Source organism: Anopheles merus, unplaced genomic scaffold (genome assembly GCF_017562075.2).
Source record: "Anopheles merus strain MAF unplaced genomic scaffold, AmerM5.1 LNR4000243, whole genome shotgun sequence".
NCBI classification, from domain to species: domain Eukaryota; kingdom Metazoa; phylum Arthropoda; class Insecta; order Diptera; family Culicidae; genus Anopheles; species Anopheles merus.
This window is the reverse complement of record NW_024427823.1, coordinates 1-15945: the sequence shown is the minus strand read 5'-3', so window position 1 is coordinate 15945 and position 15945 is coordinate 1. Positions and strand designations below refer to the sequence as shown.

At 38.8% G+C, this 15945-nt stretch overlaps 1 pseudogene; it reads left to right on the top strand.

The window, feature by feature from the left end:
• Positions 1-55: 55 nt before the first annotated feature.
• Positions 56-15425, top strand: LOC121601960 (annotated as a pseudogene).
• The last annotated feature ends 520 nt before the right edge of the window (positions 15426-15945 follow it).

Here is a 15945-nt window from a genome sequence, read left to right as displayed (position 1 = left end):
ATGACATAACAATACTGTGGGCCACGGTATTCAAATCGGGAAGGGCTGGAGGGTGGTGTAGAAAATTGTATGCGATTTGACATAACAATACTCAATGATGGCGCCTGGCAAACGTGCTAATAATTCACCTGTTAAATAAATACACCTTGGGTTTGTTCGAGTCGGATGTCGTGTTCGATTGGTGCCAGAGCGCAGCCTTAGTCGGGGAGCAACTTTGTGAAACATTGGTATAAAGTTTTTACGGATAGACCTACCAAAAAGTAAACAAATGTAGCGAGCCAAATCATGGCAAGCTCCATTTCAAGTGGTTTTCGTGAGGATTGTTCCGAATTTTTGTGTGATTTTGCAAAGTTGAAAGCTACAGATTATCAAACATTTAGTCAAGAATGGAAGAGAACCAATTTCCAGTATATTTTTTTGTAAGTTCAAGGCACAATTGAGCATTCTGTTGATTATAAACTTTCCATTTGTGTTCATTGCAGCGGGCGGAATACTGATGCAGAAATGGCAGAATATTTAGGAGAAATCTTTTACACAGTGAAAAAAATGTTTATCGTCTCAAATAATCCATTCGAACGAATAGGATCGTTTTACCTACTCTATACGTTGTATTTTAAACAGCCGTTATTTATGTTTTGCAAGATTCGACTGACTTTAACAGAGTGGCGTATGATGAAAACATTTGCAAAATATCCTTACAACGAGAAAGAATTGCCGCAAATAACAGTGATTCTATGGAAAATGTTTAAATCAGATGCTTTTCGTTTCGTACAAGACGAATTAGAACGTGGATTCGATCGATTTTATTTAAAAAGCTTTGGAACGAGTTATGACAGTTCAAGTTCGTACAGGACAATCAGAGATTTGGAAAAAGAGCTACAAACGTTGACGGCGCCTAATGGATTGATAAATGCCATGGAAATTTTGGAAATGGGTTATAACGAAATGAAGGAAGCCCTGGACGGTAAGTAACATGACGGTTTATATAGGTGACTATATACATGACGGTATAATATATAGGTGGGCTTATCTTAAGATGTATGTACAGGCGGTCCCCGAGATACACGGTACCTCTTATACGCGGATTCAGAGATACGCGGATTCCTAAATTTGACAGTTCTTTGAGCAAATTATACTGAATTGACACATCTATTGTAAAATGCCAAATAATTTCTGTTTTGATCGGATGTCAAAAACTATTTCAAAAGGTTTGAAACTGTTATTTCATTCAGAATCATATCAAATAATTTATTAAGTAGCTAAAACTACCCCCTAGTTGCAAATTTACACGAAAATTAGTGATATTTTGGCTAGAAATCACGAGATTCGACTTACGCGGAAATTCGAGATACGCGGTATTTTGCGGCTGTTTTCGGTCCCCATTAACCGTGTATCTCGGGGACCGCCTGTATTTAGAAAGTTGACTTTTTTGCCTCTGCTTCTGAATGAAGATTTTAAGGCCGAAAATACTCCGTCCGCGGAATTCCGCTTTCTGAAAAATGTACGGATATGACAGTTCGGGAAAGTTGCCGTTGACACTTTGTATATGGGTTTGACAGCAGGCGGAATTCCGCGGCCGCGAAATTCCGGTCCGTGTATTTTCGGCCTAATACGGACGTCACACGAAGCGTAAACTTTGGCGTAAACTGGATTTCAGCCATACAACCCTGAAATCTTTTGTCAGGAAGTTTACGCTCTCACATACAAATCAAGCGTAAACTTTTTGAGTTTACGCCTCGTGTGACGTCCGTATAAGAATATTTTGTGTACACGTCAAGCCTCCAGAATGCCTGTTTGAGCGAAGGCAAGGACTATCTAGGAACGAGGTCAACTATTACCGTATTAATACACGATGCGCAATCTCAGATTGTGCATATATTCGTTTTATCAAAACATGTGTCATTTCGCGTAGCCAACCCTGAGCTATAAACGTCATTTCCATACAATTTCAGATTGCGCCAAGATTGCGCATAAATTTCAAGATTATATGTCCGAGATGTAAAATTTTTTTTTGACAGATAAATGTATCAAACCGACCAGTTTGACAGATAAATATATGCGCAATCTGAGATTGCGCATCGTCTATTGCTACGGTTAGCCAAAATCGGATTGGCCATCTTGGATGCCATTGGACAGCAGAAAGTCCTTGGAAATTCATCATTCCCTCAAAAACTACTAGGGTAACTGTACCAGTATTCGGCAGAATAACTAAAAACGTGTAATTACTCAAACACGTGTTGCAAATAGTCTCCACAAATATTTTTTTAAATAGAAATATGCTCATTTATTATTCATATACGAAGTATCACATCATTTCCTTGCATATTTTTCAAAATACAGTAGAGCGTCGATTATCCGGGGGCGGATTAACCGGCGAGCGGCTCAATCGTGCGCATAAATTTGACAGCTATTCAAACGTACGGCGAACATTTGCTGCGATAGTCAAGTGGGCAACCAGTTTTTTGTGCCGCTCTGTAGTGTCTAGTGGTATTTTCAAAATTCAGTTTTGTTCATGAACAGTTAAACCTATAGTTATTGATTAAAATAATATTCTAATAACGATTAATCGATTGATTCATAGTGGATTAATTGTAAAACTAGTGAATTTTATATTTTTTATATGAATTTGACATTTCTCGGACCATTATCCATGCCAATCGATTAACCGGCAACCGTCCGGTCCCGAGCTGCTCGGATAATCGACGTTCTACTGTATCAAACAAAATATGCAGAGTTCACAATTTTTCGGCAGATTCGCTGTTAGCTAATAGTTTGGCAGGTTTCGTTATTAAGAGAACCAGAACAGTAAACCAATTCTATGTTTGAAAAATTTATTTTAGCTCGTTTAGAATTTTAAAATAAAGAAAAATAAATAATTATTCACTTTAAATGCTGCCAAAAATATGCGCACAGTAAATGTTCATTTTGACAGTTCAATGTTGCGGCCTCCTGCCGAAACTCGGAACAATAACACACCTTGAATTTGGCTGAATATTCCTTTAAACTTGATCAGAACACTAAAATGCGTATGTCGACACATAATATGACCTTTCTTATACCAAATATCACCAATTTTGCGACAAATAATGCACTTAAAAGAAAAATAAATATTTGGCCAGTAAACGGGTCAAAATGAGCAACATAAAATCAATAATTAATGTGCTTTTTAGCACCAATCTTTGGAAAGTAAGAGTGTTAAATTGCTTTAAACATTTTTTTGTACATACAGTGTACCGCTGTTTATCCGGGTACCTTTTATTCGGCTTGCCGTTTATCCGTGCGGTTGAGAAATGACAGTTCAATACAATGGTGACATTGCGTTATGAGGAGGATATTTGAAAGAGCGGTTATAAGAGCACATTGTTATAACAAATACAGGCGTCCCCGAGTTACGACCCCCTCGAGTTACGACGATTCGCAGATACGACGATTTTGATTTTGACAGTGAAAAGTTGCCATCGAGAAGAAATTGATGTATATTTTTGAATTTCTGAGCTGATAACCGTTACACACACATTTTCAAAGATACCACAACTACACGATATGGAATATCTATTTCGTGTGAACGACTTTTTGTGTACAATTAATACATTATCGAACATTGTTTCAAATAAAAAACACGATATCATAGATTTCGACTCTTCAACTTCGGTTATAAAGTTTACATTGACAGATATTCGACATAAGACTTTTTCGACTTAAGCAAAGCACAAACCAATCAATCGATACAAGTATAAACACAAATCAATCATAAATGACAAGCGCAATATGACAGCAAACCAAACTAGCGTAGCTGGGCTCCCAAACGATAGCTACATTCCGCAGCTACATTTGACATTAAGAACAAAATAAATTGGTAGCTGTCATTTGTTGCCGCATACAAGTAGCTATCATCTAGCCGTAGCTTTACGCCTTGCGTTGGGACTTTTTTTCGGTCCCAAATACAGTCGTATCTCGGGGGACACCTGTAACACTATAATTCATGGAACATTTCTAATATAATCATTGGAAAAACGTGAAGTTAACACAGGGTTATTTTTATAAAAAAAAATAGAAAATTTTCCAAAATATAATCAGGAACTGGTGATAAAATATATCATTTGACTCATTATCCGTGTTATTCGTATATCCGGGCTAGGTCAACCCAAGGTGGAATATAGAGGAGGTGTCTTCTTAGCGTTTGGCATGTTGCCATTTTAAGATTCAGTTTGACAACAGCCGTCGATATTTGTTTACAGGCAGCAGCTACATTATAACGTGTAAAATGTCGATTTATGGAGTGTGGATGCAAAATACGAATTTTTAATGCTAAAAAAATGTGTATTAAACGAAAACAATTCATATATCATATCTAAATACCAGCAACATTCGTCGCATTTGACAACTGCCGTCGATCCTGGTTTTGTGCTTTTTTCTAAAGCCTCGATGCCCAATTGTTCTACATGACGACACCTCCTTTCTACCCACTTTGGGTCAACCCAAGTGACATTTGCTCGATACCCAATTGACATTTTCAAGCACGAATAATTGGGAATTCAAGGATATTCCCTTACAGGGTTTACCAGCATATAAAACAACTGTTCACTTGTTTATAACAATAGTCGTTTTGTATAGACACCGCTGTCTACCACTTGCTCACACGTCAGATGGTGTAAGCTACTCTGTCCAATTGAATAACACAATTTTCGCCTTCGATTGCACATCGGTCGGATTCGGCACGGTTTATTGTGGTTGTTGTGTAATTAACAAAATTAATGCTTTGATTTATTGAAATGTATGGTTTATACTGCATATTGCTTGAATACAAGGTTTACCAGCATAATAAACACTGTCCACTTGTTATAACAATAGTCGTTTTGAATAGACACCGCTGTCTACCACTTGCTCACACGTCAGATGGTGTAAGCTACTCTGTCCAATTGAATAACACAATTTTCGCCTTCGATTGCACAACGGCCGGATGCGGCACGATTTCTTGTGGTTCTTTTATAATTAACAAAATTAATGTTTTGATTTATTGAAATGTATGGTTTATACTGCATATTGCTCGAATAAAAGAAACGTTTTTGAAAATGTTTGGTTTTTACAAAATTTGTCCTAACAAAACAAACTGTGCCGAATCTGACAGTTGCTAATCGAAGGGGAAAATTGTGTTATGCAATTGGACAGAGTAGCCTACACCATCTGACGTGTGAGCAAGTGGTAGACAGCGGTGTCTATTCAAAACGACTATTGTTATAAACAAGTGAACAGTTGTTTATTACGCTGGTAAACCCTGTAAGCTGGAGCCTTAAACTTCCCTTAAACTGCACCATTTAAGGGAATTTAGAAAAAGGCCTTTAAAATCAACTGTGATGCGGCTGTTTCGTTATTTTCTTCTAGATTCGCCCGGAAATGATGTTTCCTATCGTTATAGTTGGTCATGTAGCCATTTTATACTTACATAATATCGATTTTTTATAAAATAACGTCACACAATATCTGCTTTTGTTTTTCATAAATTATCGAATCTACGAATGTAAAATGAGCTCGACAGCATCGTCCATCGAAAGAGGAAAATCTAATTTACGAACTCACTAAATCTTAGCGCCTTCAAACACTTGATCACACTCAAATCCACAATTTGAAGCGTATCGAGTACTAATCGAGCAGATATGGGAAAACAATTTCGAGCAAATGTCACTTGGGTGGACTTGCACTCAAGGTGTATTAGGTACCCGCTGACCAAAACCAAGCAGTTTCCTGTGCAGGCCAGCGCAGATTTAGGCCCGTGGCAGCGCTCATCCGATGTGATTTTATCGGACGAGATTTTTATGGGATTTGACAGATAACGTCGGACGTGCGATTTCGTCGTACGACGGAATCAAAAAATTTTGATTCCGTTGGATCGTCGCATCCGATTTTATCTGTCAATGTAATCATGCAGTTTATGTAGGAACAATATCAAATAATTTTTTTATAATGGTTTAACAATTCAAATCATTCGAATTTTCGCAATATGAGCCGAAATAGTGTTTGACAAAAGCGTCCGATAAAATCGCATCGGATGAGCGTTGCCACCGCCCTTTGGCCGGTTTCTCGCGCGGGATTTCAGAGAAACCTGCGCTGGGTAGAGCAGTTTTGGCGCCCTCTGTTAGGGAAATAGACGAACTATTTCAGGCGATGGAGCAAAAAAAAGGACGGAGCAAAAAATTCCAAATATTGGTGCCCATGTTTTTCTTCTCATCCTCTCCATCTCTCGCCCTCCTTTGCCTTACCCAACTAACAAAATCGACATGCGTTCTCATTCTACCCAGTAGATCAGTGAACCTGAGAGAGCGAGAAAGCATGTCGATTTTGTCGCTTGGGTACTTGCGCTTCAGTCCGTGCCTTCCGCCATCAGCTGATTGTGTGTTGTGTATACGTTGGTACATATACATGTGGTGTATTGCGCAGTTGTGTGTTTTGATTGATAGAGGGGTTAGCATTTTTTATTTGTGTGTGTGTGTTTGTGTTTCGGGAATTGAAGTATAATCGATGAGTTGATGGTTTATTTTATTTCGTGCCGCTGCAGATGAGGCCATTTGATGCTCGTGGAAATTGAGAGTAAAGAAGCCAATTGGAAACAAGCGTCTTACAAAAATCTAATGTTTTTTTTTATTTGAACATTTTTGATGCTTCAACGACCTTCTAAGCATTTTATAATGACGATAAAAGATGTGAATGTGCTGAATTTTTTTTTTAATTTTCGGGTTTCGACACATATACACAGCGCGAGGAATGTGACCTCCATCATGCCGCGATCCCCCATACTGCCCGGCGCTTTAGATGAGGATGCGCTACAAGATAGTTAAGCCAGCAATTCTTCCGAAACGGTAGCGGTAATCGATCGTGCTTTCGTGGGTGCGTGCTCCCGTGCACGCGTTCGGCGGTGTGTGCTGATGTACGCGCGTGCGTGCGTGTGTGTTGTTTCATTCTGATGCGTTTTTCACCCGCTGCGGCTACGCTCCATGCATTCTGTCTTAGCCAATGCCAAGACTGCGGTATAATGTATAATTTTCGATTGCCACAACCTGAGAGACAACACAACCATTGAATTGGCATCACCATCTTGCGACCGGCCCTGCTGTTGGGGGTGATAAAAGATACACGATCAAAGCAAACGGGCTAGCCATATGCATCACATTTCTTTCCAATTCAGCTAGCGGCCGCAAGTTGAAACAACATTAAGGCCGGGCTAAATTGATCGTACTCCGTAGTGCAATTTTTGTGCGTACGTCATCTAGCGGCTGCGGGTTGAAGCTAGAGGCTGGTATAATTTATCTGTCGAAAAACGTTTTGGGTCGAGAAGGCTATAATTTTACCCAATCATGAATAGATATTCGAAGATGAGATGAGGAGAAATGTTGCCTAGCGCTTTGTATGAATGACGATTTGTCCAACAACAACAATTAACGGCCTACTTAGTTGCAATTTATGGACGTTTATCAACATTTTCAACGACATACAAGTAGCCTGGCCGGAACTTGATGAGACACCAAGCATGAATAATTTTGGCATTTAAATTATACCCACATCTAGCTTGCGCTGGTCGCCGCCAGATGCGCTAGTGAATATAAAAAATTACACTAGCGAGTACGATCAATGTAGCCCGGCCTTTATGAATTGAATTGATACATAGAGGATTCTGGTTTTGTTTATTACGATGTGCGTATGGTGCTGCGCCTGTCCGTCCAGAATCTGGCGGCTTTCTGGCTTGAAGTCGGTATCATGACGCCGAGCGTCTGGCACTGTCTTGGAATGGCTTCGGCTCGATAAGTTCATGTCCTTTGATCGAGTGTATTCCGTGCATTTGTCGCGCCAGTACGGTAGATCCGGCAGCAACAAAATCAAGACAAACTCTTTCCCCGGTACGGATGGCAATCCAAAGTTCTTTTTCTTGTTATTATTATTATTGGCGTAATGGCCTACGCGATCATGACGGCCTTTTCAGGACTTGAGTATCAGGTAGCCGGATAGTCAGCCCTTGCTACGGCGGACGGTTCATACGCGGTTAGAATCCAATCCAGAATCCATCTTATGCAGGGGGTAACTTACATACTGCCACATTGTCTCCTGCCCGATGCATACGCTGCAGGCAGGGGGAAGGATGCACCTCCACAATAAAAAAAACACCATGACGAACACCCACCTTCCTTTCTTTGACCGATGGATCATAACATTCCAGAAGAATATACATTTTTTTGCACACACTGCACGCTACGCTTACACCCTTGCGCTGACGGCTCAGCCTCTCTGTGTAATCTACAACATGCGAAAGAAAATGCATAGTGTCACATAAAGTTATGCTTTAACGCCGGGCTACATTGATCGTACTCCGTAGTGTAATTTTGATTTTCACTAGCGCATCTGGCGCGCGGCTGTGGAAGTTTTTTTTTGATCGTCGGGGGAATGGTCGTGTTGAATCTCAAAATGAATTAGTTTTTTCACCGTTTTTTGATGCGAAAACTGGTGAAAAACCTGCAAAATATGTTTATCTATCAATTACAAAGCTTTTCCTGTCCAGTTAAAGTAAAAACCAAGGAAAAATAAAATATTTTCTGGAGCGGCTCCAAATTGTTTGGCAAAATGGTTCGGTCAGCCGCCGCCAGATGTGCTAGTGAAAATCGAAATTACACTAGCGAGTACGATCAATGTAGCCCGGCCTTTATGCAATTTGGTTTAAGCTTTCCTATGCACGGCCATAGCCCCTGTGTTGCGTGTTCTACTTCGAAATATGGTTCTGCGCGTTGCATAGTAAATCCTCCAACGTGAGATAGCGATTCCGTAGTCATAGTTACTTTGTGCCTTTTCAATTTGATTTGTGAAAAATTCAACTTCATCGCCGCAGTGTTTGTTAACGGTTTCTTTAAAGGCCGGGCTACATCCATCGTACTCCGTAGTGTAATTTTTGTGAACGCGTACGCCATCTAGCGGCGGCGGGTCGAAGCTAGATGCTGGCATAATTTATCTGTCAAAAAACGTTTTGGGTCGAGGAGGCTATAGGCCGGGCTACATTGATCGTACTCGCAAGCGTAATTTTGATTTTCACTAGCGCATCTGTCTGGTGGCGACTGGTGGAAGCTTTTTTTGGTCATCGAGGGAATGGTCATGCCTGATCTCAAAATTAAGTAGTTTTTCCATCGTTTTCCATTGCAAAAATGGATGCAATGCGTGAAAAAACATGTGTATCTACGTTTTACAAAACTTTTGTTCTCCGATTTAAGTGAAACAAATCGAAAATTAACGTATTTTCTGGAGCGGCTCCAAATTGTTTGACAATATGCTTCCTACAGCCGCCGCCAGATGCGCTAGTGAAAATTTAAATTACACCAGAGAGTACGATCAATGTAGCCCGGCCTTAAGGCCGGGCTACATTGATCGTACTCCGTAGTGTAATTTTGATTTTCACTAGCGCATCTGGCGGCGGCTGACCGAAGCATTTTGCCAAACAATTTGGAGCCGCTTCAGAAATACGTTATTTTTCCATGTTTTTTACTTTAACTGGATTGGAAAAGCTTTGTAATTGATAGATAAATATGTCGTGCAAGTATTTCAGCAGTTTTCGAATAAAAAAACGGTGTAAAGGCCGGGCTACATTGATCGTACTCACAAGCGTAATTTTGATTTTCACTAGCGCATCTGGCGGCGGCTGACCGAAGCATTTTGCCAAACAATTTGGAGCCGCTCCAGAAAATACGTTATTTTTCCATGTTTTTTTACTTAAATCGGAGGAGAAAAGTTTTGTAAAACGTAGATACACATGTTTGCACGCATTGCATCCATTTTTGCAATGGAAAACGATGAAAAAACTACTTAATTTTGAGATCCGGCATGACCATTCCCTCGATGACCAAAAAAAGCTTCCACCAGCCGCCGCCAGATGCGCTAGTGAAAATCAAATTACGCTTGCGAGTACGATCAATGTAGCCCGGCCTTAAAAACTAATTAATTTAAGATTGAACACGACCATTCCCCCGACGACCAAAAAAAGCTTCCACTAGCCACCGCCAGATGCGCTAGTGAAAATCAAAATTACACTACGGAGTACGATCAATGTAGCCCGGCCTTTATAATTTTACCCAATGATGGATAGAGAATGGAAGATGGGGAAAAATGTTGCCCAGCGCTTTGTATGAATGACGATTTGTCCAACAACAACAATTAACGGCCTACTTTGTTGCAATTTATAAACGTTTATCAACATTTCCTACGGCAAACAGGTAGCCTGGTCGAAACTTGATGAGACACCAAGCATGAATAATTTTGGCACTTAAATTATACCCACATCTAGCTTGCGCTGGTCGCCGCCAGATGCGCTAGTGAATATAAAAATTACACTTGCGAGTACGATCAATGTAGCCCGGGCTTTAAAACACCACAAAAGCTCGCGAGCATTGACCACACGTGAGAAACAGATAGTTCTATGGAGGGAAAAGCACGGACGACTGCTGACAGCGATTGCCGGTCTGACGCACTAACACATCCAAACCTTCGACAGTGCGCTTAGTCGAGGGGTAGGAGGCGGGGCAAGGGACGGTTAGCTCGACAAGCTGCTTGACAAATTTGCCGTAGGAGGGAAAAAGAAGACATGAGAAAATATGCGGAAGGCAATGATTTCTTCAGTCGCTTTGCCTAGCGGGTATATTAGGAGGTTGACTCAGTCAGACTGCCTTGTGTTAATTTACCCATTTGAGCAGTTTTTTGTCTTTCACAACAGTAATTTAAGAGCAATTTAGCAGTACGAAGTGTTGTCGTTTATTGTCGGCGAAAAGTTGTAAATAAGAACATAAAGAGTATTGTTTTAATGAACTTTTAGAGGAAGAAGACGTTGGCGAGGTATTCAAAACTAGGAATATAAAAATCAGCCGAGAAATTGCGTTTATTAGTGCTAATTGTACAACGCCTTCTCCGGAAGCGGCTGTTCCAGTCAAGTTTACTGAAAAAAACCCATTGTAATCGTTTTTTTAACTTAAAGAAAATGGTGATATATAACCATTAAACAATAATTCAATGCATTTCGTTATTTATTAACAATTCAGCCGAAAAAAAAAATCACAATAACATTTAGGAAAGAATAGGTTTCATCAAAACTATTCGAATGGATAAATTAACGACAGATAAGTTGCCATTAAATTACTCTTAAATTACCGGTAATTTAGAGGTAAGATAGGGGTAATTTAGCCCATTTGTCTAGCTGGGAAGTGCTTCAGAGCAAATTGACATTTCACGACTTCACATCAAGAGGCGCAAGGTCACAGGAGCGACAAAATGCTAACAACATTTTCAAAACGTTAGCTTTTGTTACTTTTTTGAGCTTTTGTCAAAATTTCGAAACCTGGATAAGACAAGAAATAAAATTGACAAAAGTTAACAAAAAGTGACATAATTTGACGTTCGCGACAAAGCGGTAACAAACAGCTGTTTGGTGCAGTTGTGACCCATTGCTATGGTAATATTACTAAAATGCATGTTTCTATTTGATTTATGTACATATTTAGTAATTTCATAAATTAAAAAAAATCATGTTTTTTAAATTTCGTTTCAGTAATTTAAAAAATAATTTCATATTGTTCCTACATAAACTGCATGATTACATTGACAGATAAAATCGGATGCGACGATCGGACGGAATCAAATTTTTTGATTCCGTCGTACGATGAAATCGCACGTCCGACGTTATCTGTCAAATCCCATATAAATCTCTCGTCCGATAAAATCGCATCGGATGAGCGCTGCCACGGGCCTAGCTGACTAAGGGCCCTGTCTGTGCTTCGCCGCATGTGATTTTATCGCACGTGCTGTCAGACGCTTTTTGGATTCATATTGCGATCATGTGATGATTTTAATAGTTTAACGATTATGAAAAATTAGTTTGTGGTTGTTCCTTCTAAACACCACACATATAGTTTGACAGATAACATCGGATGCGGCGTCCGACAAAATCAAAATTCTTGATTCCGATTTTGACAGGCCTTCCGATAAAATCGCATCCGATGGAACACAGACATGAGCCTTAGTCAATTAGTTCTTTTTTTCAAAGTTAGGCTGCTCTCTGGCAACAATCGAACACGACATCCGACTCGAACAAACCCATATAATCATATGGAGGTGCACTGTCAGACACAAACAAAAAAACAAGACAAACCTCACCGTATTAATACACGATGCGCAATCTCAGATTGCGCATATATTCGTTTTATCAAAATATATGTCATTTCCCGTAGCCAACCCTGAGCTATAAACGTCATTTCCATACAATTTCAGATTGCGCCAAGATTGCGCATAAATTTTCAAGATTATACGGACGTCACACGAAGCGTAAACTTTGGCGTAAACTGGATTTCAGCAGCATACAACCCTGAAATCTTTTGACAGGAAGTTTACGCTCTCCCATACAAATCAAGCGTAAACTTTTTGAGTTTACGCCTCGTGTGACGTCCTTATATATGTCCGAGATATATAATTTTTTTGACAGATAAATATATCATACCGACCCGTTTGACAGATAAATATATGCTCAATCTGAGATTGCGCATCGTCTATTGCTACGGTCAAGTCGAACATGTCAGTTGATTCGGTATGTGATGTTCGATACCCACCTGTGCTGTGAGAACCTTGGCTGTCAAATGCTTCACAGCTACAGTAGACAGAATTCAATTCGGGACATTTTCAAGTTTGTTTACATATTTTGTCCCTTTTTTTCTTAAAATTGTCTGCAAAATATTTAAAATAGCTATCAATAATATTTGCAATGTTTCACAATCATTATAACATCAAATATACAGTTTTGAAACGAATAAAACTATTACGTGTACACAATATATGTGTATGCACTGTAGGGAAAGCGGGGCAAAATGGGCATGTTACTGAATATTCCTTTGAATATGCCACAAAACACAATTTTTCTCCTACCATTGTATGCCTCTTCCCTTATCCAAGGATTAAAATTACTAAATAGAATGAAAACAACTTAAAATCATGAAAAAACTGTAAAATTAATATTGACGTTATACGAGGAGCAATTTTGACACGCGAGGCAAAATGGGCATATGTAAACAAACTGTGAAACGTCAAAACACTGGGGCAATATGGGCCACAACAACTGCGCTTAGGTAATGGTCTAAGCTTTTGCACACGTTTCGAGAAATGTATTCTCGTCCTATCTTTTGTTTTGCTGCTCAGGAAAGCCCTTCAAATTATTCCAAAAATATGTTATCAAAATTAATACAGTTTTTACACGTTTGAATCTATAAAATCGAATATTTTGAAGCTGTGCCTGTTATCATTATTGAAGCGAAAAATACAACATCATAGCCTCACCAAGCGCCGTATGTCAAAAGCATCTGCCCAATTTGCCCCAAGCGTAACTGTCCATTTTGCCCCACGTGAAGCATTTTTGTATTTTTTGTTATATTAGTAAAATACACATTCCCTCCACATTGCCTTCTTTCTTCAGACAAATTGTATAGAAATATCATATCTTTAAAAACATATCATCTAATACTTTAACGCATCTCTGTGACACTGGTTTAAGCTTATTTGCGAAGTGGCAAAAATTACATCAATATACTACTAAATCTTATTTTACATTTTTCTTGATTATTTGTTATGTAAGGGTTGTGAAACTTACATGGTATTCATAGAACACTCTAATGAATATATTTTGAGCATCGGAAAGTATCTTTGCAGTCAAATAATGCTTAATAGAGGGTGCCCATTTTGCCCCACATGCCCATTTTGCCTCGCTTTCCCCTATATGTTTTGGCATGGACGTTTCTTTACATATTCAATATTAAATTTTGATGATTTTTATGTTATTATTGATGTGAATAACTAGTAAATTATTGTTGAATCTTCCCTCTGCAGATGGATTTTCATTTAAATCATGAAAATACTTCCTTTTCGAGATGAAAAGATAGGCGTATTGCAATGCATCATGACATGTCTATAAGAACAGCTGACAGAGCACCTATCGAACAGAGTTTGTTTGTCTCGTTCGAATGGTCCCAGAGCGTCGCCCTATTGGACAAATGCAATTGCAAAAAGAAGAAATGAAGGAACAAAATGGGAAAGAGGAAAACAAGAGACGAAAAAGAACAATAACAACTCATTTTTTATGTTTTTAAACAAAAAGCATGTAGGTTGACTGAGCAAAATGAGCTACTTTGGTCTACGCGGGGTGAAATTTTGAGTTATTTTTTGTCGCGTTTGACGTTATCGCGCAATGTCTATTTGAACGGTTACCGTTCAATAGACATAGAGCGACAACGTCGCGTGTCGAAAAAATCTCAAAATTTCACTCTGTGTAGATCAAGTAGCTTATTTGACACAATCAAACATTTTGTTTATATTTGAAAACACACAATAATAGGTTAAAATGTGTTTAAATCATTGCGTTTGGCATTTATTTGGCTCGTAAAAGAACTAAATAATTCAATTATTTCGGTTGGAGCAAAAATGCCGCGCGAGACGAGTAGCTCTGTTTACAAAATTGACGTTGTCGCTCTATGTCTATTTGAACGGCTACAGAAACTACAAATATCTGGCCAAATAAAAAAATCCCTTAGTGCGAATAATTTACGTTTTTTTCATAGGGGCGACTATTGTCACGTATCTGTCTCATATATGTCTAAACAGATAAAAACAAATTTGTGTTTTGCAAAATTCTTACGATCTACCAAAAATGTCGGAAATAATGTTCGATCCCCCCGTGCGTTTTGTAAAATATGCTTCATGCAGCAAAGTATCCCCATCTAGCGGTGAATGGGATACTTTTGGCTGAAAATGGTAAAACAAGTACGATTGCGGACGCGGTGCCCCCTCTCATCAGTGTCTTCATGTGTCGCCCATGGCAGAGGTGGCTCTGGTTCAGGTATGTCATATTTTTAAATTTCTCAGAAGGTTTGAACATTAAAGAATTTATTGATATTTGTAGGTAGAAGCCAAAGCATTGCAAAAGGGACAACATATCGTCGGGTATTATGTAGGCTGCGAAAATTTCTACGATAACCGTTTTGAGCGGGCGCCGGGAATACGAATTGCGGATAAAATAGCTGAAAATTGTTCCAATGCTTGCATTGCAGTTATTGATAACTGTTCGATTTCAATTAATATGCGTTATCCAGCTTTGAAAATGTGGCAATATCGCGATAATCGTTGGTCCAAAGCTAAATGTGTTGTAGAAAATGACAGCGTTACATTCGACGCTGTATCGTGTCTGTTGCAGCGTGGCGCTGCAAAGGAGTTGCACGATTACGATAATTATTTGGATAATACCCAGAATGATTGGAACAACGTACATTTAAATGGAGATTTAAAACAAATACTTGCTATGTACTAACTAATATGATAATGTTCGTTTGTCGTCTACGATAAAATACATTTATGATAAAATACAAAAGTGTTTTTTTACATGGTTTGAAATTACATAAATTAAAGGTTATGTTACAGAGAAATTACACTACGTACATCCGACAGACATATTTTTTCTGCCTTTTTTTATTATATATAGTATATTGCTTAACTCCATGCAACTTCGAATGAGAGTATGCAGAGCAGATGCATGCGAGTGCCTTATCATTTTACTAAACTAATTCACATTTATTTATATTATCAACAAAATAATAATATTATAAATTGTTTTTAAAAATGTATGACTTTTAATAATATAATGTGTAAACACGGTAGAGGCAATAATTGAGGATAAAATTCCGCAATCATCGTTGATAAGAACAATGCATCACGATTTAGACTTGTTTAAGCGCATGCTTTACAATAATAATAACGAAACCCAGAGTTCATCTCGCATAGATGCAAATGTGGTAAAAAAACGACAATGACCCCGTGGGGGCCAAACGTTATGCATTGAGAAGGAAGGCTTACAAACGAGAAATTAAAAGAAGATGTTTCGCATTGCCGGCAAGG